General features: G+C 36.8%; 1 long non-coding RNA gene across 1 annotated transcript in view; it reads right to left on the bottom strand.

Annotated features, from left to right (window-relative positions):
• Window positions 1–236: 236 nt before the first annotated feature.
• LOC137242341 (uncharacterized) overlaps window positions 237–23,215 on the bottom strand; it is a 205,180-nt gene continuing 182,201 nt past the window's right edge. The window contains exon 3 of the long non-coding RNA XR_010950196.1: window positions 237–401. This is a non-coding gene — a long non-coding RNA (uncharacterized lncRNA). The remainder of the gene's footprint in view (window positions 402–23,215) is intronic.

Below are 23,215 nucleotides of genomic sequence, written 5' to 3'. Positions count from 1 at the left end.
CTTTTATTTTATTTAATATACCTAAGTGGAAGCAGAGTGCGCCCATATTTAGAATTTTAAACATGGTATTTCGATATGAAGCAGCGAACTATGGATATAATTTGTGATAAACTGAAAAAAATACAATAAATCTGTGGTCTATTCCATATTTTTCTCTTATTCTTGAAATATTATGATTGGAGCTAAAAACGTTTTTCGCGATTACGCTACAAATACTAAATCGTACTTACGTCAATTACAATGGACGACCACACTTTTGATGTGTTATACTCCCATCCAAGGTCGCACTTCTTATAGGCCCATGTTTCGTTTGGCCTTATTTCACTATAGATGTTTGAATCAATAAGGCTTGTCCAATTTACTGCGTAACGGTAACACTTACTAAAGTCTTTTGGACTATCCTGTAAAAGATTTTCAAAGTAACTACTATACTTATGTCGTGCTACAAAAAATGTATTCGGGGTACAATTAAGAAGTCTCTGTTTTAACCCTTAGACTACTGGTGACTTAAATTGTCGTTAACGCTATGTTGTGGTCTGACAGACCACAAAGTAATACATACGTGCCACTACCCAAAAAAAGTAATTGAACAAACCAAATGTGTTACAATGTTTATTTAATTTAAAAATATAGTCAAGAATTGTTGTAATTTTTTTAAAATTAATATGCCAGTCTGAATGAAAATAGACTCGTATAAGTCCTTAGTTCGAGGAGTCTCCGGGTATTCCTTCAACAATGCATTTGAAACACACTTTACTTGAGTGCGAATCACAAACCGGATATTTACATTTTATGCAATGGAAACGCGATTTCCTGTTTCTTTTATCCTGCTTATAGCAAATACGACAAACAGACCGGTTAAAGGTCATATATATAGGCAAATTATTTTGTATTAGCACTGAGGAGGGAGGCTGAAGAGAAATTGTTTATAAGAATACTAATAAAGTTTAAAAAAATCAATTAACTTACGAAAACATTGAAAAATTTCATGGCATCTTTGATATGCCGGAATTGCGCTATATTCGGCTTGGCTGCTCTTGACTCCGCGTGGGGTTTAACCAATTTATGTGCTAAGTCAATCGAAAATTTCCATTGTTTATCAGTTCCCCTCTTTGGGGATAATTCATCAAATATAATGAAAGGAGCGAGCGCAGAAACGTTCAGCATGTTGTAAAGCAAGTGGCCAGCGCCTTGTTTGGCGTTTGCAAGAGTAAAATAATGTCATTTGATCCATGGTATCTACTCCCGCCTCATACTTATTGTAATCTAACATTTGCAGACAGAAGATGCTGCTGTTCAGTAGACGAGTAGAAGATAAGGCAATTCTGGTGGAATGAATCTTTTATTCTTACGAACAGGTTCAACGAAAGCCAAGTATTTCGACATAAGATCGCTAGCTAATTCTAGTGATGAAAAAAAGTTGTCAGCGTATATTGCTCGTCCCGTGCGGAAATATTTTTGAACTAAGTCCACCACAACCCGTTGACCTTGATTTATTTCCCTAGGTGTATTGCTTAGTTTACCAGTACAAATTTGGCCCTTCAGTGGATAATTGGATGTTGAGTCACAAGCCCACCAAACGTTGATTCCATACTTTTCAGGCTTCGATGGAATATTCTATATAAACTTGGTTCTTCAACGATAAGCAAACAGCTACTCATCAACCGTTAAAGGCACAGTTTCTACGCTGTGGTCTGACAGACTACAACCTTGAAAAACGCACATATAACACAAAACAATGTTTTTTACACAAAAAATGAGACAAACGACATTGTTCTATACTGGAATAGAAACTCCTCATGGAACTTTATAAAATCATAAGGCAGTTTGTCGAAAAAGGTTGGGAAACCCAAACATTTTTATTAAAATTTTTGAAAAGGGTCTATCAGACCACAACGCTAATCCTAGGGTTAATTTGCATGAAAATACGAAATTTTGTTTAACTATGGGTTTAGTTTTTATTTTATACCAAATATTAACGGCACGTGCAATTAATTAAATTTAATTTTCTTTTAAAAGTAAACCAATTATTTTATTGAAATACTGCTAAAAGAAAATGTTAAATACATAAAAACGCCCACTGATGTGATAAAAGAAGTCAACTACAACATCACCTCACTGAACTAATCGAATTTTTGGAAGATGAATTGCAAATCAAAATTAACCATTTCTTTTCAGATATAACAAATACATTTTTTTCCGGATGGAGATGGTTCAGGGATCATATTGAACACTTCTTTATGCGGGCTTAAAAATTTAAATTAAATTTTTTCTAATAAATAAAATCCTTAATATTTTATCTGACCATATCACATATACTTTTTGGTCCTGATTGGCTTCGGTTAGGTTGTGTTGCACAGTGTACGCTATAAAGATTATTATTATAATTTACTAGAGCTCGCCCAGTGGTTGGAATTTAACTACACACACCACCAAATTTTTTTTGTTGTATTTAAGTTTCGTGGAAGGAGGAAATACTTTATGCACTGACTGGGATATTTAAGCCTCACTGCGAGACTCTCCGAGTGTAGGACTCCCTTCTTCCATGAAAGGCTACCCACTAAAACCTAACCTCCCACGGCCTACGCAAATCTCTGTACCTGGGACCGCGTTTAGCATTACTTCTTGTACGGGTGCGCGCTACGTGAGCTCTATGGCTACTCTCACGCTAATGGGCTAGGCATCCGTCTTCTCGTATACTGATAAGTATTTGACTCACATATGTGCTGACCGTATCCCATCTGTATCTTCGGCAGCTCATGTTATTGATGACACTGCTCGTGGATAGGTCGCCAAGTACCTCTTCTACCCTCGTTCGCTGATCGGAAGAGTACCCGTAATCGAAGAAGGTGTGGCGTACATCGTCTATTTTCCCACAGTACAGGCTGCTTGGGTTATCAACCTTGTAACCGCAGCCCCATTTTTTGTTACACGGTATGCATGAGTGTGCCTTTCGCCAAGAACGCGGTTTGCCAGAATGAGTGGAGTGTGATTGAAAGTGTGAACCAAGTTTTACTGAGTGTCTGAGCCGAGCTGAGTAGTATGGAAAAGCTGATTCTAGCTCAAATGGTGAAAGGAAAAATGTGAAAGTACATACACATTGGAAATGTTTTGTATAAAATTATTCCCGTAGGTGCTAGCAGAACCCCTGAGGCCTGGGATCAAAACTCACACTTACTGAATCTAGGCTCTGATACGAAGTTTAAACGTTAAGGGAAAAAGTAAGCATCTATAAAAATAACACTAACAAAATTGCCTAGTTTCATTTATGATTTACTGATTTTTCCACATATGTACATAGTTCGGCAACACCAGAATGCAAATTTTAAACCGTTTCTGACTAAAACCTAACTGCACTATACATTTTAGTTCATTGCAATCACCAACATAATGCTAGAACCAAGAGCTTTGTGACCAAAACTAGGTTCACAATGTTTGGTTGGTGAAAGACATAACTTATCCTATGTCAAAATATAGTACCATTTTTGGTTGCATGCATATATATTTATTTGTTCAGCTTGAATTAAAAGAAAGTCTTCACTTTGTTTAGTAAAATTTCATATGGAAACATCCTAAAATTTAGTATTTTATACTAATAAAATAAATCAAAAATTTGGCCCTTTTTTCGATCAATTTTGGTCCCAAATGAAAGCATGGTGTGGCAACCGTGTTCGCTTTACAGAAAATGTCTCGCTTGTAGATATGAGGTTAACGAATAAACGGGACGATGTGTATATGTATATTATGCATGATAAGTTTCTACATAGGTATATTGTAATTTATTCTGTGAAAGTACATAATGTAAACAAATATGTATAGCAATAGGCAACACTTTTTACTATTATCTTTACTTATTTTTCCATACAATTATTTATTTTTCAGTTTTGCCTTTTTCTATACAACAGCTGTTGTGTGGTTATTTCGATGTAACCACCTACTTTTGTGGGTAAAAAATTATCCGGATACTTTCGCTGGTAGAATACCAAAAGGGTGTAAAGGTTGCCACATGATTTCGTTACCGCGGTGAAGAATATTGTTACCACACTAGAATCGGGGCGTTAGTCACCAAACTTCGTTATATTTTTCGCCGTTGGTTACTTGGTTACTTTCAGATGCTTTTTTTCGGGATTTTTGCTGCACAAGGAAATATAGAAATAATTGTCCTACAATACTAATATAAAACATTTTTCAACACTGGCTAATCAATCACCGGTTCATGTGAATATGCAGAAATGAACAGTCTATTCACTTACTCCAAGAAACAGTCAGAAACTGTCAGCACTAACCTATTTCTTGTATGAAACCCGTCAGCTTTTGGCAGTTTTGCTGACCCATTCTGACCTTCTGACTATACGGGAACAGGCTTTAAGATGAATACATCTTATACTGTTTTCACACAGAAACTTAATGATCTCATTTCACCTGCTAATGAAATCGTAAATTTTTTGCTTTCACACAGAAGTAACTGCTCGATTAGTATGAAGGATGAGACAGACAATCATGGCGGAACAATACAAGGTGGGAGCATGGTGACATACCTACAAACAAAAAATATTCCATGTACTTGTAAATTCGATGGACAAATGTCAAAATCGTACTGCGCCGGCAGTTGATGTATCAAATCAAATAAAAAAGGTTATAATCAGCTGTTCGATGCGGCCACCTTGTATCGTTCCGCCATGCAGACAATGACATTTGCTTTGAAAACTAAGAAGCGGAAACGGAAGCGGAACGCTGCCAACAGAGTTGCATTGTGCTTTTGACTTCATTAGGCATTCGATTAGCTACTAATGAAATAATAATAGATTCGAATTTTGTAGGGAAGATTGAGCTGAATAAGCGTCTTAATGTAGAAAATTGACTTTATTTTTCAATAAGCTGTCAGTGTGAAATTAGTATTAGCCTAGACTGTATTGTTTCGATAACACAAATATAAATAAGCACTCCCATAACTAGCAACAAGCGTTTTTTCAATTGAATTTGTGCGAGAACAATGTAAAAAATTTGGCTGTGCAAATGGATAAGTAAGCTATATTTTGCAAATTATCATAATTAGTTCCTTATATTAAAATTTTATTAGATTCGTTGCTCGACAGAAAAAAGCAGAAATTAGTAGCTGCGGGAATAATCATTGTGTCGAAAAAGAAGAGCCGGTCACAAATCAAAAGTTTGTATTGCAGTATCATAGTAGTGTTTAAATCGCTTAACCAGCTATTGTTTTCTATTAATTGTAATTTCAAACAAGTTCAACAAAAAAACCATAATTCAGTAAAGACTTATCAAGTTTATTTCAACTTTTTAGTTAGAAAACTACACTGCGGCGTAAGAGTGGGCTGAAAAGTTTTCTTAGCTCGAGGAAAAACAGGAAAAGTCATATTGCAAAATATGTGAAAAATTTTTGATGAACCATTTTAGCTCTTTGAAAAAACATAGTAAAAAGCAGTCAGATATTCAACTGGAGCAACAACAAAAATAACCAGTTAAAAATAGATTCATATAAAGGTGGTGAGCAAGTAAATCTTTGTAGACAAGTAGACAATGCCGAGCAAATTTTAGCTATGTTTATTGTTAAGCACAACCTTCCATTTTTGCTGATGGATTCTTTGCGAAATTTATTAAGGGAATGTTGTCCAGATTCCAGTATAGCCAAAGCTTTGAAGTGCGGGCGGACAAAAACCACTTAAATAGTTGAAAAATTAGGTAGCAAGGTGGTAAACCAAATACGGTGTGCAATGCGATGTTCAAAGTTTTCTATAATCGTTGATGAGACAACGGATATTTCAACTAGAAAGTGTTTGGTTTTAGTAGTACGGTATTTTGATAGGATATCTCGTACAACTAATGATAGATTTTTAACGTTGATCGAATTGGTACAAGCAGATGCTGAATCTATTTATCAAAGCATAAAACCGTTTCTTGATGACGACAATATCCCATTAGAAAATCTTATTGGACTAGCAACAGATGGCGCAAGTCCAATGGCTGGAGAATTAAATGGCTTAAAGGCCACGTTTGGAAAAGACACAACATTTTTTATTTAAAATGTAGTTGCCATTCTTTGCATTTGTGTTCAAGTTATGCGTGCAAGAAACTCCCTATAGAAATATATACAAATTTTTCTCATACAGCCTTAAAGAATTTGTGAACCTAAAGAGTTTCAAGATTATTGTAATGTACCGCCACACAAAATTTTAGGGCTTTGACTAAATGGCTAGCACTCGAAAATGTTATTAATTGAATATTGGAGCAATGGGAAGCCATACAAATTTATTTTTTGTCATCTGTACTAGAAGTTAATGGTATAAACGCAAGAGATCTAGCAAATTTAATGGGCGATCAAGACGTTAAGGTGTTTTTTTTTATTTTTTGTCCTACATTCTTAAAATAAGCAATGATTTAAATAAAGAATTTCAGACAGAAAACGTTCGATTACCCTTCTTGTATTTGCAAATCGAAATCAATTTTAAACTAATTGCATGTATTTATATGGATAACCAATATGTAGACAATGTGCAAAACCTAACAAACTTTGACTTCTGTGATCACAGTAGATTTTTACCTGTATAAGATATATTTATTGGAGTTAAGGTGGAAAGTTACCTACAGTGTAAGAAGTTTTCAGAGATGGAAATATTTAAAACAAAGAATGCCATACGTGAGTACAGTTAAAAATGCGCTTTGATTTTAGTAGACAAGATATTAAAGATTTGTCAATTATTATTCCAAAAAATGCGCTATGTCAAAAAAAAAAGTACAACTTTTTAAAAACCGCACTAAGTCATTTATTTTTAATGTACATATGTATTACTTTATTTATATAGCAAATGAACTGGTGTTTTGTTTGTTTTTTGAGTGAGTTGAATGCTTATACCTATGTAACACATAATTTTTTTTTTTTTTTTTGTTAAATCAATAAAAACTGCTTTTTTGGATCATTGGTTATTTTTGGTTATTTTTATTGGGTTTGTTGGTTATTTTTTTGTTCATCATTGTTGCAAACATGCATACATATGTGTTGCTTTGTTTGAAGCAAATCAATATCAAAGCAGATCACATTTTGGATTTGCATATAATGTTTGTTTCTAATCAACTTTACTACATACATACATAAGTACATAGGGTTGATGTACCAATAAACTTAACTTTTTTTTTGCTTTTGAACTCTTCTTGGTTACATTTTATAAGTGATATTAAAAAACTTTGAATTTTCAAATGACTATTGATTAATTCTAAATCTAATAAAATCAGCCACTTCGATAGAAAACTCTCTATATTTTTGTAAAAATTATTGTTTTGATACAAGTCAGAATTTTCCAGTTACCGGACGCTTATGATTTAAAATAAAAATAATTGTTTGGTAACTTTTTACAACGTTTTATAACGTTCTTTTTATTTTTATTTAATATTTAAACCAAATAAATAAATAAATACAACAACAAAAAATTAAATTTTGCACATTCTTCATTAATTTCATTGATCTTGCATAGGTACTTATTATTTAAACATTAAGAAAAACAAACGAATTCATTCTTACATTTTCAGTTAAAATATACTTAGATAAAAAAGAAGCACACAAAACTCCAATAAATAAAAAATTAAAATATAAATATTTCATTAATTTCAATACATTTTAGTTGAAAACATACCTACATAGTAATTAAACATAATACAAATGTCACAGTCAGAGACTGCTTCGCAACTTCGCTCATCTTCTTCTCGGTGAAAACTAGAGTCTCAGCGTTAGATCCCTTTAGTATCATCGATTAAGCTGGAGTCTGATTGTTATCTCCCTTGTGCCTTTGCTTCACAAATCTTTCTATTCTTGTATTACAGTTTTTCAGGTACATGGCTTTTTAGTACTTATATTTCTCTCTTTGATCCGCTTTGCAGATTTTGAGGTTTGGTTCCTGTCATTCCGGCTAATTCGCCTCCTGGTTCTTGGACTGGAGCGTTTACCCTCCCCCTAATGCCTCTTAAAAGCATGCTTGTCAGGTGCTGCCTCTTGCCTCTAGGGGCTTCTTCCCCTTCGATTCGGTTGCAAAATTGAGGGTTGTTCGCAGCAAAGCTTTCGTCTGTGAATTGTCTTCGACATTCTTCCACTGTCTCACGGGCCCATGCCAAGCGATCGCTCTCATCGTTGTTTGGGATACCACTGGGCCCAAGCGCTGCATAATTCTTGATGCTGCCTGATATTTTGAGAGGGTTCTATTAAGCTCCCTATCTCGTTGTTCCCGTTCTAACTTTAATTCTTTGTCCGAGCTAGTATGCCGCTCCTTTACTGAGCGCACTCACTGCACACTATCATCGCTCTCCGCGTCCGAGTCATCGTTGATAGCGATTTCCTCTTTCCCGGCTTGCAACGCCATCGCCTTTTCCATCGCATCCTTACTTTCTCTTAAAGTTTTTGAGTTCATCTTGGTCGTACGACCACCTGCCCACAAGGCGGACTCAGCGGTCTAATGTTAAAAATTGGGATAAAAACCGTCCGCCACAACAGCGCCCCTTGCTGTGGTAAGGCCATCATTACTTCCCGAGGCGGCCCGGTATCGAGAAGGCCTCGTTCAGATACAGCCGAATATATGCCCTGGCTGCAAATCGTCCAATGTGCACGGTCCGCATAACACCCTGGATTAGGGATTGTCATACATAGGTTAGGTTAGGTTGAACTGGCCGGTCCATCAAGACCTCACATAGATTGAATGAGTCCGTAGTGTTACCAGAAGTTTGTTCTAATGACCAAACAGGAAAAGACGAAGAAATGAAAGAGATCGCCAGAAGCGCAGTAGCATTAGCCATCGCCCAAACTCACCGCGGGGCAGCAGGACCATTCCGACTACTGCTTCAACATAAGAAGCGGAAAGCATGCTTGGACCGGGAACGCACTCCGGTGCAACAGAAAGACGGAGATAGCGCGGAGACACGTCCTTTCGGCCCATCGCACCGCAATGCCAGCGGGCAGTGGGGTGGCGTGGAGCTGCGTCCGTTCCTCTCAGCCCAACGCTCCACTGGTAGAACGGCCCTGTATCTACCAAGTGAGGAAGGTACCACAACAAACATTGCCCCACTTCAAGCAACACCTACTGTATTCACAACTTGACGATAGCGGGAAACACGTAGCGATGACGACCCCCCATCCTTCGGAGATTTCGCTCCCACAGCTATTGTATGCATAGAGGTAGGGGCGCCTCCATTTGTTGTGCGCGCTCATCGACTCCTGCGAACCGACATCTGTGATAGATGCGAACTTATCGAAAACCTCTACCTCGAACGGTTCTACACAGCAAGACACACCAAATGTAGTTTAGTGTTGCGCGGGAAGAATGGGGTCCCGGACCGAATCATGACCCAGGCTCCTGTGCTAGCACGGCACGTAGATTGATTCCTCGGTGGCCACCGCTCCAATTTATGAAGCTCGCTGACCCTACGTTGTACCGATCCGCGCCGGTTCTACTCACATTCTGTGCCAACGTCTAGGCCAACATTATGGTCAGCGGCATAGCACCGGGAACGGTCAATGGGCTAATCATGCAACCGAATGTCTTCGGACTGGTTATTTTCGGAGCGTTCCAGCAATATGTTTCTGGCACCGCTATCACACACCTACAGCCATATATATTTTTATACCCATAGCGAAATCTACATCTCAACAACATCGAGCATTGAAACCAAGCAAACCAACGTCTTTGAACACTAACCCTTTTTTTCTCTTTTCATTCACAGCACCATCCGGAGAGGTCGCTTTCATGGAAACAATAATGTGCAGCCGAAAATTGTGCCAAAGCTTAACGTTAATTAGTGTACCGTGCCTTGGGACGGTTGCTGGTGCATTCTACGGGTTTTCAATTTGCTCGCCGCAAGGGGGCCGGCATGTTTAGGCCACCAGCCTAAATATTGCAGACCACCCTAACGTGCACTGGTAACCTTGCCGTACGCGGACGTGTTTTTGATCGCTCCTCGAATTGTCATTGTTTTTGTTTGTAAACCAGTTTTATCTTTCAAAAAAAAGTCATCTATATAATATAAAGCAGTTTATAAGTTTAATTGCACATTAAATCTTTACACAGTACATAGTGGCTGTCTCTACTCTTCCAGAATACCATTACTGTAAAATCCGTCAAATCACAACTCATCAAAACACAATTCTATGTTTTGTAACGTAGTGTTCCAATATTATAACCCCCACTGTATCTCTTTTTTACCTGCACCCAGTGCGCGGACTTTTAAAAAGAGAATGTTGGTAGACGAAAAATTAAAATAGTAGTAGAAGTTGGTAGATTTTTTTTTCTTCAAGAAAACAATAGCTACATTTTATATTTGTACAAAACAATTCATATTTTATTGTAAAACAAATAAAGCATATTTCACGGAAATAACAATTAAAAACAAAATTTAAACAAAACAAAAAAATTTATTTAAATTTGTATATACATAGCTAATGCATATTTCATACTTGCTTTTTTCCTTTATTTTGAGCTTGAAATACTGAGGAAAATTTACCAACAGGTCTCATTACAACAACAATTTTCCAATATACCAGTATTTTTCTGCCACAAAATAACCGACTTTGGCATGTTATTGTTTACTTAAAACTTGTTTATTTTCGTTCAAAATTATTCACAAAAACTAATGAAAATATAGCGGAAAAATATTTGCGAGCTCATTTACTACATTTCTTACATAAACAAATTTATTTCTAGTTTGAAAAATTACACAAATTTTTCAAAATAAGAATCGTATTTCAACAAAAAAAAAATTGTCAGAAAAAAAAACAAAAGAAAAATCTATTTCCTAATGGATGTTATTAAATACAAGAAACAAAATCACCTTCTACAAAGTAAAATTTTTATAAAATCTTATTAATTTAATTGGAGGCTGAAATAAGGTCCTTCCGATACAATACTCTTTTATTAATATTTGATTGGAAATGCTTGAGATTTTTAATCCATTACGCTTGGCGGTTTTTATGTCGTTCATTATAGAGAACAACTTTTCTGCGGCTGCACTAGTGTGAGGTAATATTGCTAAGGAGAACATTTATTCACTCAAATTTTCTTTTAGAAGACTCTTTTCAGTTCCCAATTTTATCCTTTCTTTAAGAATATCGTCGGAAAATATATTTTCTATTATTTCGTTATCATATAACATTAATGATCGCCATTCGTTTTTAAGAATTTCCATGGAAGTCTTGTGAAATGGAAAAGCTTTAATTAAGGGAACAATCATTGCCATTTGACTAGAATTAATATTTTTCACATCAACATTTTCCAAAAGGTGTAACTTTTCGTCTTCGAAATTGAATCGTTTCTTAATTTCCTTACAAAGGCAAATGTTGGTAGATTTTTGGCTTTGGTGGTAGAAGTGGTGGAAAATGTAAATGGGCTAAAAATTTGGTAGATCTACCAATAAATTGGTAAAGTCCGTGCACTGCCTGCACCTGAAACCATACCTGTGTCAAAGCACAACTCTGATTGCCATATATGTAACATTCTATGTTTTGAAACGTAGCGTTCCAATAATATAACCCCCACCTCTTTTTTACCTGCACTTGAAACCATGCCTGTGTAGTATAGTCAAAGATTGATCGAAGAGTAAAGATATTGCAGGGACGATATAGTGTGAAGCAAGCAAGCTTCATAAAATTCTAGTAGGTCACATTCACCACTTACTACAGCAGAATTTGTTAAACTACCACTGTCTGTATTTGTTATTTAACAATTATTTGTACACTTTTTATTCAGCTAATGTGTTCAGAATTTTAACTTTTACTCTCTAAAACTCCAATCAGTGTATTTGTGTGCTTAAATTATGTTAAAAATTGTGTTAAAGTTTGTGGTGTGGTTGAAGTGACCTACTAGAATTTTGTTACGCTCCCCTGCTTTCCACCAAAGTTTGCGCCTGCAACATCTTTACTCTTCGATCAGTCTTTGGTATAGTAAACAACCAACAACTGGTGGTAAATGGCAATAACAAGGCATCCACCATTGTGCGGTAAATAACAATATGCAGAAGTAGCAAAGTAGTGGTGTGTTTCTCAAGTACTTTGTGACACAAGCCGTATAAAATGAGTGAATTCAATCAGCCACGCAGGTGAGCCAGCGGGAGTGGTTGTTTTTTAAATACATAATTAAAACTCCGGCTAGCTAGCTGAGTGGAGGGGGCGCTGGCATGGCCCGGGTTACCCTTCACCTGGGCTGGACGACGAGAATGGTGTCTTCGGACAAATTTTCCCTCCGTCGCCCAACTAGGTGTTGAGCGGCTCGACGCTTTAATGACCAAATAACCCCTCCCCATCAGCTCGGGCTGAGCGGAAGGGGCGCGAGTCACCCTTCATCTCGGCTGGACGACGAGAGTAACCTCTCCGATCTGGTTTATTAAGCTGGCCGGAGCGGATGCCCTAGGGCATTTGGGATCACTCCCACTAGCGAGCTGGGGAGAAGAGGGTGCGGCCGTGGCGTGAGTAACCCCTTGCTGCGCCTGGACGACGAGAGTGGTGTCTTGGGGCTTTTTTCCCTCCGTCGCCCCGGTCTGGTAAGTTATGCCCCGCCGCCATAACGACCGCACGACCCCCTCTCCACAGCTCTGGTTTCGGCCGTGGACCAATGCGTGCGCACAAGGGGGTACCCTGAAGGTGCATTTCCCCTCCGCCCACGGGTCGATCCAAGGTGTCTCAGCTGGTGCAGCACCGCCCCCCTTGCGCACCTTCTATTTAGGGTGCAAGTAGGCAGGCTGGTGGGGGTGTCCAGCGGTAGAGCCAGCACTAACCGAGTCCTCGCAGTCTCTTCCGTAGGTTGCCGATACCGCCGACGACTACCGTACCTGCCGACGACTACCGATCCATCCGATCCCGGCGACTACCCCTACCGAAACAACCAGCAACTGCCCAGGCAAAATCTGTTACCAGCCTACTTTCCTGCTCGCCTTCGCCCTGGTACGCGCTCCGTAGCCCACCGCCTCTGCCATCGCATCGTCGCCCATCTGGTGCCTCCGCTGCTTTCATTCCATTGGTGCTACGCCGACCGTTAGCCGTCCGCTATCCTACTGCCGTCCAGCCGTCGTGCTGATCCCACCTTGCTGGTGACACCGCTGATACGCAGACTGTTGGCCGTCCGCTATCCTACCGCCGCTCAGCCTCGCTCAGCCTTGCTGATCCCGCCGCTGCTTCCATCCCGCCGTACCAATCCAATCGCTACTACAGCGCCGTTCAGCCGCCGTGCTGACCCCGCCGCTACTTCCGTACCGCTGTACCAATACCGCCCGTTAACTTCCCACCGTCCAACCTTCCTGCCGATCCCCCTCTGCTACGACGACCGCTAGCCGCCGCTCTCCCTCCTTCCTCACCATCCTGCAACGGAAAGCTGCTACCCTCCTAACACCACCACCCGTGTGTGCGTGCGTTCGCAACACATAAATATTGTGTTTTTATTCAGTAGGGGTTTGTGGGACCTTTACTCGACTCTGGATTGACTGAGCGTTACCCCAGGCTTAGAAAAAACTCACCTCATAGTTTTAATATTCTTGTATGTATCTAATTTCGAATTCTCTCAATTTATGTTACTTTTAATTTCTAAAACTCTCAATGCGCTCAGTTGCATACATGTGTTTTTTATACATAATATTGCTGAATAATCAGAGTTGTAATTTGATCAGCTTCAAATTCTATATACTTTTAAATGACTTTGAACGTATCTATTTAGGCATACTTTTTCGAATATTGCATTATTTACTTTTCTTCGCGATTTGTAGCATGCGCGAGAAAACACCAATTTTTGAATACGTCAAAGGGCCTCAATAAAATCATTTAAATTTCAACTACAAAAATCGCACATATTACACCGCGTTACACACATTCTGTCCTATGAACCAAATATACTTTTTCGGAACGGGGAGAAAAAATAAAAATACACGTGTATCGGCGACTTTCATGTACACGTCAGAATTTTTTTTATGTATAAAGTATAAATCTCGTAGTGTCCGTCTGTCCGCCTGTGTGAAAGAATTTGGATCGATTTTTACCCCTTTTCCGTGATCCCATCGAGCTGAATTTTTGCAGGCAAACTCGTGGAAATGTCTGTATCACGTCAAATAAAAAAAAATTGATTTTTATCAATTCTCAGCTTTTCTGGAATTTTTTTCTTAAATGGTTATCAGTTTTTTTGTAACGGTTTGAGCTCATTAAAAAACCAAATTTTTTTTATTTATTTTATTATGAAAATTAAAAATTGTTACATTAAAAGTTTCAATGCTTTTAAAGAAATTTAGGTCTTTTGTTTTTGCTTTTGTAAGCATTTGTGTCAGTATCGCGACAAATTCGCCTTTAAAACGCTTTTCAATAGCCGCAATGTCCTGATGGAACCTTTCGCCATGCTCATCGCTACGAGCTCCTAAATCATCGTGGAAAAAATCTAAATAATTGTGAAGGAAATGGATCTTTAGCGACATTAATATGCCCTGTTTCGCCATATGCTGAAATCATTTCTGCAATTGGCAGCTCGTTTGTTGCAAAGAAACTGTTCAATAACGGCAACTGTTTCCTTCTATGCTCGTTGTTTCATGTACACGTAACTATTTTTTTTACCTGCGGACCATTGAAAAAACCTTAAATCATACACATCATTAAAAAAATAAAGTTACTAAATGCCTTCTTAAAAAATTACCTGCATGAATCTTTGCGCCGCTCAATTTCGGAAAAACGGTCGAAAAACAATTTTTTTTTTCGGAACGCTATAGTAGTTTAAAAATTTGGAGTCTCTTCAATTATGCGGAAAAAAGGAAAAAAAAAACCAAAAAAAATCCAGGAAAATCTGAGAATTGATAAAAATCTATTATTACAAAATTTGACGTGATACAGGCATTTCCACAAGTCTGCCTGCAAAAATTCAGCTCGATTGGATCACGGAAAAAGGGTTAAAAATCGATCCAAAGTCTTTCACACAGCCGGACAGACGGACACTACGAGCTTTATACTTTAGACATAAAAAAAATTCTGACGTGTACATGGAAATCGCCGATACATGTGTATTTTTTTTTTCTCCCCTTTCCGAAAAAGTATATTTGGTTCATAGGACAAAACTAAAGCTCGTTTTTGTAACGCAGTGTTATTAATAAGCTTTGAAGCAAAATAAAAATCGCCGTCTTCTTTATTTCGCCTACAATAGTTTCAAAAATTGTTTCCTGCGGAAGTTACTGCCATCAATGCTGACTAGAGCCAAAACAAACCAAATTGAAACAGGAGACTTCTGCCAAACAGGATCCGAAGCAGATCCCAAAAATATTCAGAATCCATGGCCGAATCTTACAGTTCCACAAATAACAACATGGATAATGCGGAAGAGCCACCTGATGTTCAACAAATAGAAATAGAAAGTGACCAGATAGCCTCACTGGTTTCACGTATAATCTCATTACAGGATTGTGTTGCAGAATTGCGAAATGATACTTTGGTATAAGGACATAAGTCGCCGACAGCACTGCCAAAGCTGCCGCAGCCGACAACGCCGGGCCTACTATGCAAACGTCCACGCAAGTGCCTCTAGCAACGGAATTTCAGCCTCAACGTACATTACTGTCACCACTTTTGTCGTAAACGCCTGCGTCAACTGCATCTCAGCTTCACCTTTTGTCAATGCCGCCACAATTTACATCAACACAAATGCCGACACCTTTGTCGCAAACGCCTGCGTCAACTGCATCTCAGCCTCATTTTTTGTCAATGCCGCCAAAATTCATATCAACACAAATGCCGCCACTTTTATCGCAAACGCCTGCGTCAACCGCACCTCAGCCACCACAGTTTACATCAACCCAAATGCCTCCACGTAATACACAAACGCCGATAAATAACGACGATAGTGACGTTTATGGATAATTCTGCTGAAAAATTATTCACGTTGCCATTATTCGATGGAAATCCTAGACTGGCCATTGTTTTTGGCAAACTACAACGACACTACTATGGAATTCCAATACAGCCATCGTCAAAATTTTATGTGTCTACATAAGGGTTTGCAAGGTGTTGCAAAAAACGCCGTGACCTCACTTTTAATTTATCCGGAAGATGTACCCAACGGTATAAGGGAGTTGCAGTTCAACTTTGGCCGTCCTGAGCTGGTCATCAAGTCAGGGTAAGAAATATCGTCTCCTTTTTAAATTTTGACCGGTGCGAGTATCATTTAATGAATCCCACTTTATTAGAAAGTTTAGTAGGAAAGTTGCCTTCTTCTAAACAGTACGAATGGAGTCAACGTGCTGTAAATATATAGCCATATCCAACTTTTGAACACTCCAGTGAGTGGTTAACTGACATAGCCAGATTTGTGTCGTTATTGCCGGGGGTTTCTGACCTATGTTTGCATCACATCCAAACTAGCGTAGATCAGATAACTTCAACTGCGCAGCCACGCTACCCTCATCGTCAGAGCGTGGCACTAATCGTAGAGTTTTGTACAACAACAATATGAATCCTGAAGAAATGAACAAATGTTTGGAGTGTGAAAAATCACATAAGCTCGTTGAATGTCCAAAGGTTTTGTCACGCGACACACAGTAAAAATGGAGTTTCGTGTAGAGCAACCATTTATGTTTTGGGTTTTTACTTAAGGGACATGGTTTGTCGAATTGTCGGCGAATCAAAGCCGCAGTCGCTTTAAGCTTTTCGCAAATTAGTTAATGAGTATTTTTCATTAGAGGGTTTCGACGTTCGTAGTACAGCTTTCGTTTTAGAATCGGACGAAGATGGTCGTGCAAGATATATTTTAGAAAAGTCAACAAAGTTTCTGGGTCCTAGATATGAAATTGGTCTTTTATGGAGAAAAGATGATAACGAGCTTCCCCCTAGTTATGATATGGCGCTTCACGGCTTACAAAATCTCGAGCTTCGCATGGCGAGAGATCCTAATTATGCCCTATGTTATCCACTTGAAACAAGAAGAGGCATCAGAGTTAACTTCTGTAGTATTTGTACTTGTCCATTTGAACTGTATAACATATTTTGTTTTCATGTTTGATATAGAAAGCTTTGTTTCAAATGGTTAGCAACATATTTTAATTTACTTTTCCCCTATATGTTTGTATGTATTTGTTTTATTTGTCAATTTGAATATTGTCTTGTTCAAGTTTATATAAAATATGGAAAAGTGTATGTAACATATTTCCATTTTGAGAATTGTTTCTACATATGTGTGAATTTTGATTATTATATAAGTGTTTGTGAGAATATGTTTAAAAGGGCGTGCACTTGTTCGATTTGTTGAAAATGTATTTGTAAGGGGAACAAGTGTACGTGACTCGTTGAAAAAATATTGTAACGAGTTCAGGTTTTGAATTCGGAAAATTGTATTTTGAGAATGAGAATTAAATAGATTGTTGAATCGAACGCACGTATTATTATTATAATTTACGGTATCCTCCGGTATCCTTACAATTTTCAGAAGTGAGACGAACCTTTTCTTAATAAAGATATATATCTTTTATTGGTGAAAATAAAAAGCTGAAACATCGTCCTTTAAAAGAAAGACATTGCGTTAATTTAAATACATTTTAAATAACTTTAAATAAAAAAACGGGCGGAATATAAAAAAAGAAATTAAATCATTTGGCGAAAGTTCAACTTGTAGCCTGGAGATTTGCGAATTTTTATACATGAAAAAAAAGATTTGGAACGATGAAAAGCGGAATATGCATCTTGAAGCAACAAATTTAAAGATTTTTGAGAATCAGAGATGTTGATGAGCTGAGATGTTATAATCGTACAATAAAGAGTGTCCTGGAAAAAAATTAAAGCAGAAAGAGTGAGCAGCTAAAGCAGTTGAAGCAGAATTCAGAAAAGGGTGATCAGTAAAAAAGTTAAGAATATGAGTGAGCAGTTACAAATGTCAGAAAAGGATTGGGGAGTAAAAAATGTCAGAAAAGGAGTGAGCAGTAAAAATTTTCAGAAAAGGAGTGAGCAACAAAAAAGGTGAAATACAGAAAAGAGAGTATCCTGTAAGAATTTTGGAAGCATATTAGCAGTTGAAGAAGAAATTTTATTACGAAGACTTGAAAGAAATTTGGAAAAAGCGGGGTGCTGTTTTAAATTAGAGGAGGCAACGAGTGGTAAAAAATAATATTAAAATATATAAAAAAAAACTTGAAAAAGAATAAGGGTAAAACCTTAAAAAGGCGAAAAAAGCCCCATAAAACAAAAAAAAAATCTTGTTGTTAATTAAATTTTTTTTATTATATATTAGAATTGGCTGAAAGTTTTTCTTCTTTTTCTAGCTTACGGAAGACGTTTTTCAGAAGTTTTTCAAATTTTTTCATCCACCTCAAAAAAAGTTATGAATTTTTAAAGAAACACCGTTTTTATTTTCAAAATGCTATAACTTTTTCAAAAATTGACCGTTTGGGATCTTTTTTTTTTAATTTGTTTTTAAATGTACTTTTCGGAAAAAATTCAAAAAAATTTTTAAAGTTTTTTTTTTTGTAATTTTTCAGTTTTTCGAGATTTTCCGAATTTCGCCCTTTTTTTCTCATAAAAAACTTCAATTCTGCAATCATCCCCACTAATCCCGGAGTGGGCCGAAAATTTCTTTTTTTTTATTTAATTGAAAAAAAACTTTACATTTGTTTTTGTATTTTTCCGAAAAGTACATTTAAAAACATATTAAAAAAAAAATTATCCCAAACGGTAAATTTTTGAAAAAGTTATACCATTTTGAAAAAAACACCGTATATATATATATATGTATACGTATATATACATAGGTATATGTAAATATTTTTTTTTATGATGGAGGAATCTATTTGTGCAAAAGACTATTCTGTTAGTCAATTACGTCAATGGTTGCGGCAATTAAATTTGCCAACATCAGGATGCAAGGCTACGCTTGTTCGTAGAGAAGTAAGCTACATTGCGTTAGTGGAAACAGATGCAATAACATTCGATAATGTGTTGCAACAAAAGAGACTATGTATAGAGTGGGATACTTGCGTCGCTTACGAGCATATAAGTGTTTTGAGGTGTTTTAAATGTCTGGGATATAAGCACAAAGCAGCTGAGTGCACGAATAAAGTAGCTTGCAGCAAATGTGCTGGACCCCATGATAGCAAAAAGTGCACATCTAACATTGTTAAATGTGTAAACTGTAGCGAACTTGTTCAAAAAAAAGTTATTGACGTCGATTTTAGTCATTACGCTTTCAGCAACAATTGTCCTGCGTATAAAAAATATTCGCAGCCAAGAAATAAGGCACGAGTTTAGCAACGAATACCAGAGGAGCTAAGTTGTATATATTTAAATATTAGCAGTATCGTCGCCAATAAAGCTGAACTAGAGCATCTGATAGATGTACATAAACCACATTTAATATTTTGTTCGGAGACTTGTTCGACTGAAGAAATAACGAATCAAGAGCTACAGATACAAACATATAAACTTGTACGGTGCGATTCCCACAGCAGGCACACAGGCGGTGTGCTAATATATATAAATGAAACAATTGAATACTCAATAAGTTACAACAGAACATTAAACAAGAACATCTGGTGTATTATACTAAAAGTTAAAAATATTTTCCCCCAATATCAAATAGCTCTGATATATCACTCACCGAGCTCGAGTGATGCTGAATTTATAACGTACTTATACGACATTTTAAATAATACCTGCGTAACACAGGATAATATTATCTTTGTGGGCGATTTCAATATAAACCTTTACAAGAGCACAACTTATAGTAAACAGTTAGTTGACTTAATACGATCCTTTGCTATGGAGCAAAAAATAGATTTTTATAAACGAAAGGGCGATAAGACAGATACATTGATCGACTTGTTATTTACAGATAGTAGCTCTATATCATGTTTAAAATTAGAAGAGTTTCAGATTTCAGATCATGAAACGATTAAATTCAAAATCAAATTACATAAACTATTTCAGATGAGAATGAAGAGAACAATAATTTCCTGGGAAAATTATACAAGCGACAGCCTTGTTAATGAATTACGTCAGCTTTACTACACTGACTTTGAAAATCTGAGCATCGAAAATAAGGCAACATTCCTATATAATACGCTATCAAGCGCAGTGACCACCCTGACATACTCTAAAGAAGTCAGTGTCAAACTTATGAACAAGTGGTATGATTTAGAGCTGGCTAACTTAAATAAACGTAAGCTAAATCTTTACAAGATCAGCCTATCCACTGGAGAATGGAGTGAATATTATAGTGCGAAACGCCAATATAAACGGCTAATTAAGATAAAAAAAGCCAAGTACATGGAAAAAAAAATCAACCATAGTGCTGGTGATAGTAAGGTTATGTGGAAAAACTTGAAAAATTCCATAAGCATGGCTAAGAAAATAATGGTATTAAAAAAATTAAAATAAAAGACCAACTCTACACAGAGGAAAATGAAATAGCGCAGTCTTTGAATAACTATTTCATTGATAGTATTTGGAGATTAGCATGAATATTCCTACTTCTTTTAGGAATGAAGGTACTATAGATGAGAAAAATGGCCCTAATGTTTTTAAGTTTCAGAAAGTATCCACTTCAGAAGTAGTTGATATAGTAAGTAAGTTTAAAAATAAAATTGGAGGGAATAAACTTGTGTCGGAAGGCGTCGTTAAAGACTCCATAACGTATACAGGTTTTTTCTATTCTCAACTTATTAATGAGAGCTTAGATAAAGGTCTCGTTCCTAGTTTATGGAAGTCTTCTATAGTTGTGCCATTAGAAAAAGTTAAAAATACCATCAAAGCTGAGGAGATAAGACCTATTAACACGTTACAATGTAATGAAAAAATTTTGGAAACAGTGGTAAAAAATCAGCTGGTAAAATATTTAGAAGATAATGTAATTATTATACCTCAACAATCTGGTTTTCGAAAGAAACATTCCTGTGAAAGTGCTTTGAATTTGGTTTTAGCTAACTGGAAAGAAGACTTAAGCAGGAAAAAACACATATTAGCTGTGTTTTTGGATTTAAAACGTGCACTCGAGACGATCGACCAAAACTTAATGCTGAAAAAGCTTTCTTACATTGGCGTTTCTGGTATAGAACTAAAACGGTTTCAAGACTTCCTAATTAACAGATACCAAAGAACAGTGATTGGAACGTCCGTATCGGATAAAAGGGAGGTACCTGTCGGTCTACCTCAAGGGCCTGTGCTGGCACCCATACTGTTCAATATATATATTAATGATATAACTAGCTCTATTAAGCACTGTGAAATAAAATTGTTTGCTGATGATACATTGCTGATGATAAGTGGGAACAATATTACTGAAATATATGCTAAGCTGCAAGAAGATCTTAACAGCGTATATGGTTGGTTATGCGTAAACAGACTAAAAGTGAATGTCAATAAAACGAAATTTATGGTTATATCTAGGCGCAATTTTCAAAACAGTGAGCTACAAAACTTAAATATAAATAACGAACTAATTGAAAAAGTCAGCACCATAAAATACTTGGGAATAAAAATAGATGATAAGCTGAATTTCAACGAGCACGTGGATTATACGGTAGGAAAAATAGCGAAAAAGTTATATTTTACACAACGAACCTGCAAATATTTAAATAAAATAAAAAAAATAAATAAATATAAGGCGCGATAACCTCCGAAGAGATCTAAGGCCGCTTCTCTTCCAATTTGCGTCGTGCTCCTCTTGATTTGCCCTACAAATTGGCCGGACAGGACCTACATGTTTTATGCCGACTCCGAACGGCATCTGCAAGACAGATGAGTTTTCACTGAGAGCTTTTCATGGCAGAAATACACCCGGAGCGCTTGCCAAACACTGCCGAGGGGCGACCCCGCTTAGAAAAATTTTCTTCTAATTTAAAAACCTTATTTCTAAAAGTTTGATGTTGCTTTGTCCGGGGTGCGAACCCAGGGCATACGGTGCACGCTACCATCACACCACGGTAGAAGGTATAAAATCATCGTCTACAGATATATAATAGAACCTCATTTTATTTATTGCCCAACTATATTTTTCATCTAGCGAGATAGTCAGATATACAAGCTACAAAACAACAGAACCGAGCTATGAGATTCATTCTCAAAAAACGGTATGACACACCTATCAGAGACATGCTATGCTCTCTTAATTGGCTTAGCATTAGACAGCAATTTTTTTATTATACCATACAATTTATTAAAAACATAATAGAAGGAACTTTGCTAGCGTATTTGAGGACTAATATAAAATATGTAAAAGATATGCACTCTGTAAATACTCGTAATAAAAATGATTTTAATCTGCCGGCTTATACAACTGAAGCAGACAAATGTAATCTGTATTATAAAGGTCTTAAATCCTATAATGAACTACCGAATGATATTAAATCATGTCATTCCAATAAATTTAAACAAAGATTGTACAATTATTAGCATCGATAGAAGTGCAGCGAAACTATACTGCTATGTAGCGCCAAGACTTCCAAGCCCTTGTACGCATACAAAAAAGGTTGCCGAAGCACATACTGAAACGCATCACTCTATTAACTCAGTGCATTGCCATGCATATGTTGCCTTCGCGCTTTACTAACATGCGTAAAATGCCTACATACTACACAAGCACAACACTTTGTTCGCATGATCTGGAAGTCTCCCATCCATAGTACTCCAAGGTAGGACATAGATGTAACTATTATAGATTGCATAGTCCAGAAGACAATTATAAACATGTAAAATAGATTTAAGTTAGGCTTAGGAAAGCCGTAGTAAATAAATACACTACATTGCATTACATTAAATGAAGTACCTATTGGTCAGCGGGGTGTTTGCCCTATTGTATATTCTGCAAATGATGATTGTATTGAGGTAATGCTGATGAGATACATGTAGAAGATGAATCTTTTAATACAATGTCTAAGGAACAATCGCCAGATGAAAGCAGTGATCCAGTAGTTAGTGTTTTACATATTCAACGGGAGGCAGATTTGTTGAGGCGTGAAAAAGAGTTGTTAATTAGAGAAAATGAATTTTTACGTAGAATGAATTATGTTGGCAAAGCCATTAAAGTTGGATGAAGATGAGTTAATTGAATATGTTATAGATGGTATAACTGACGAACAGTTGCGTATGCAAGGCTATTTACAATGTCTTAGAAACAAGGTGCAGCTGTTGCAAGCGTTTTCCAAAGTAAATCAAAGAGAAGTAGTAATAAAATCTTCTAATATAAAAAATATCAACAGTTCAAATGTAAGGTGTTACAATTGTAACTCG

This window comes from Eurosta solidaginis, chromosome 2 (assembly GCF_040869045.1).
Source record: "Eurosta solidaginis isolate ZX-2024a chromosome 2, ASM4086904v1, whole genome shotgun sequence".
In the NCBI taxonomy this organism is placed as follows: Eukaryota; Metazoa; Arthropoda; class Insecta; order Diptera; family Tephritidae; genus Eurosta; species Eurosta solidaginis.
Note: the sequence above shows the minus strand (reverse complement) of the source record. Positions and strands in the feature narration are given on the sequence as shown.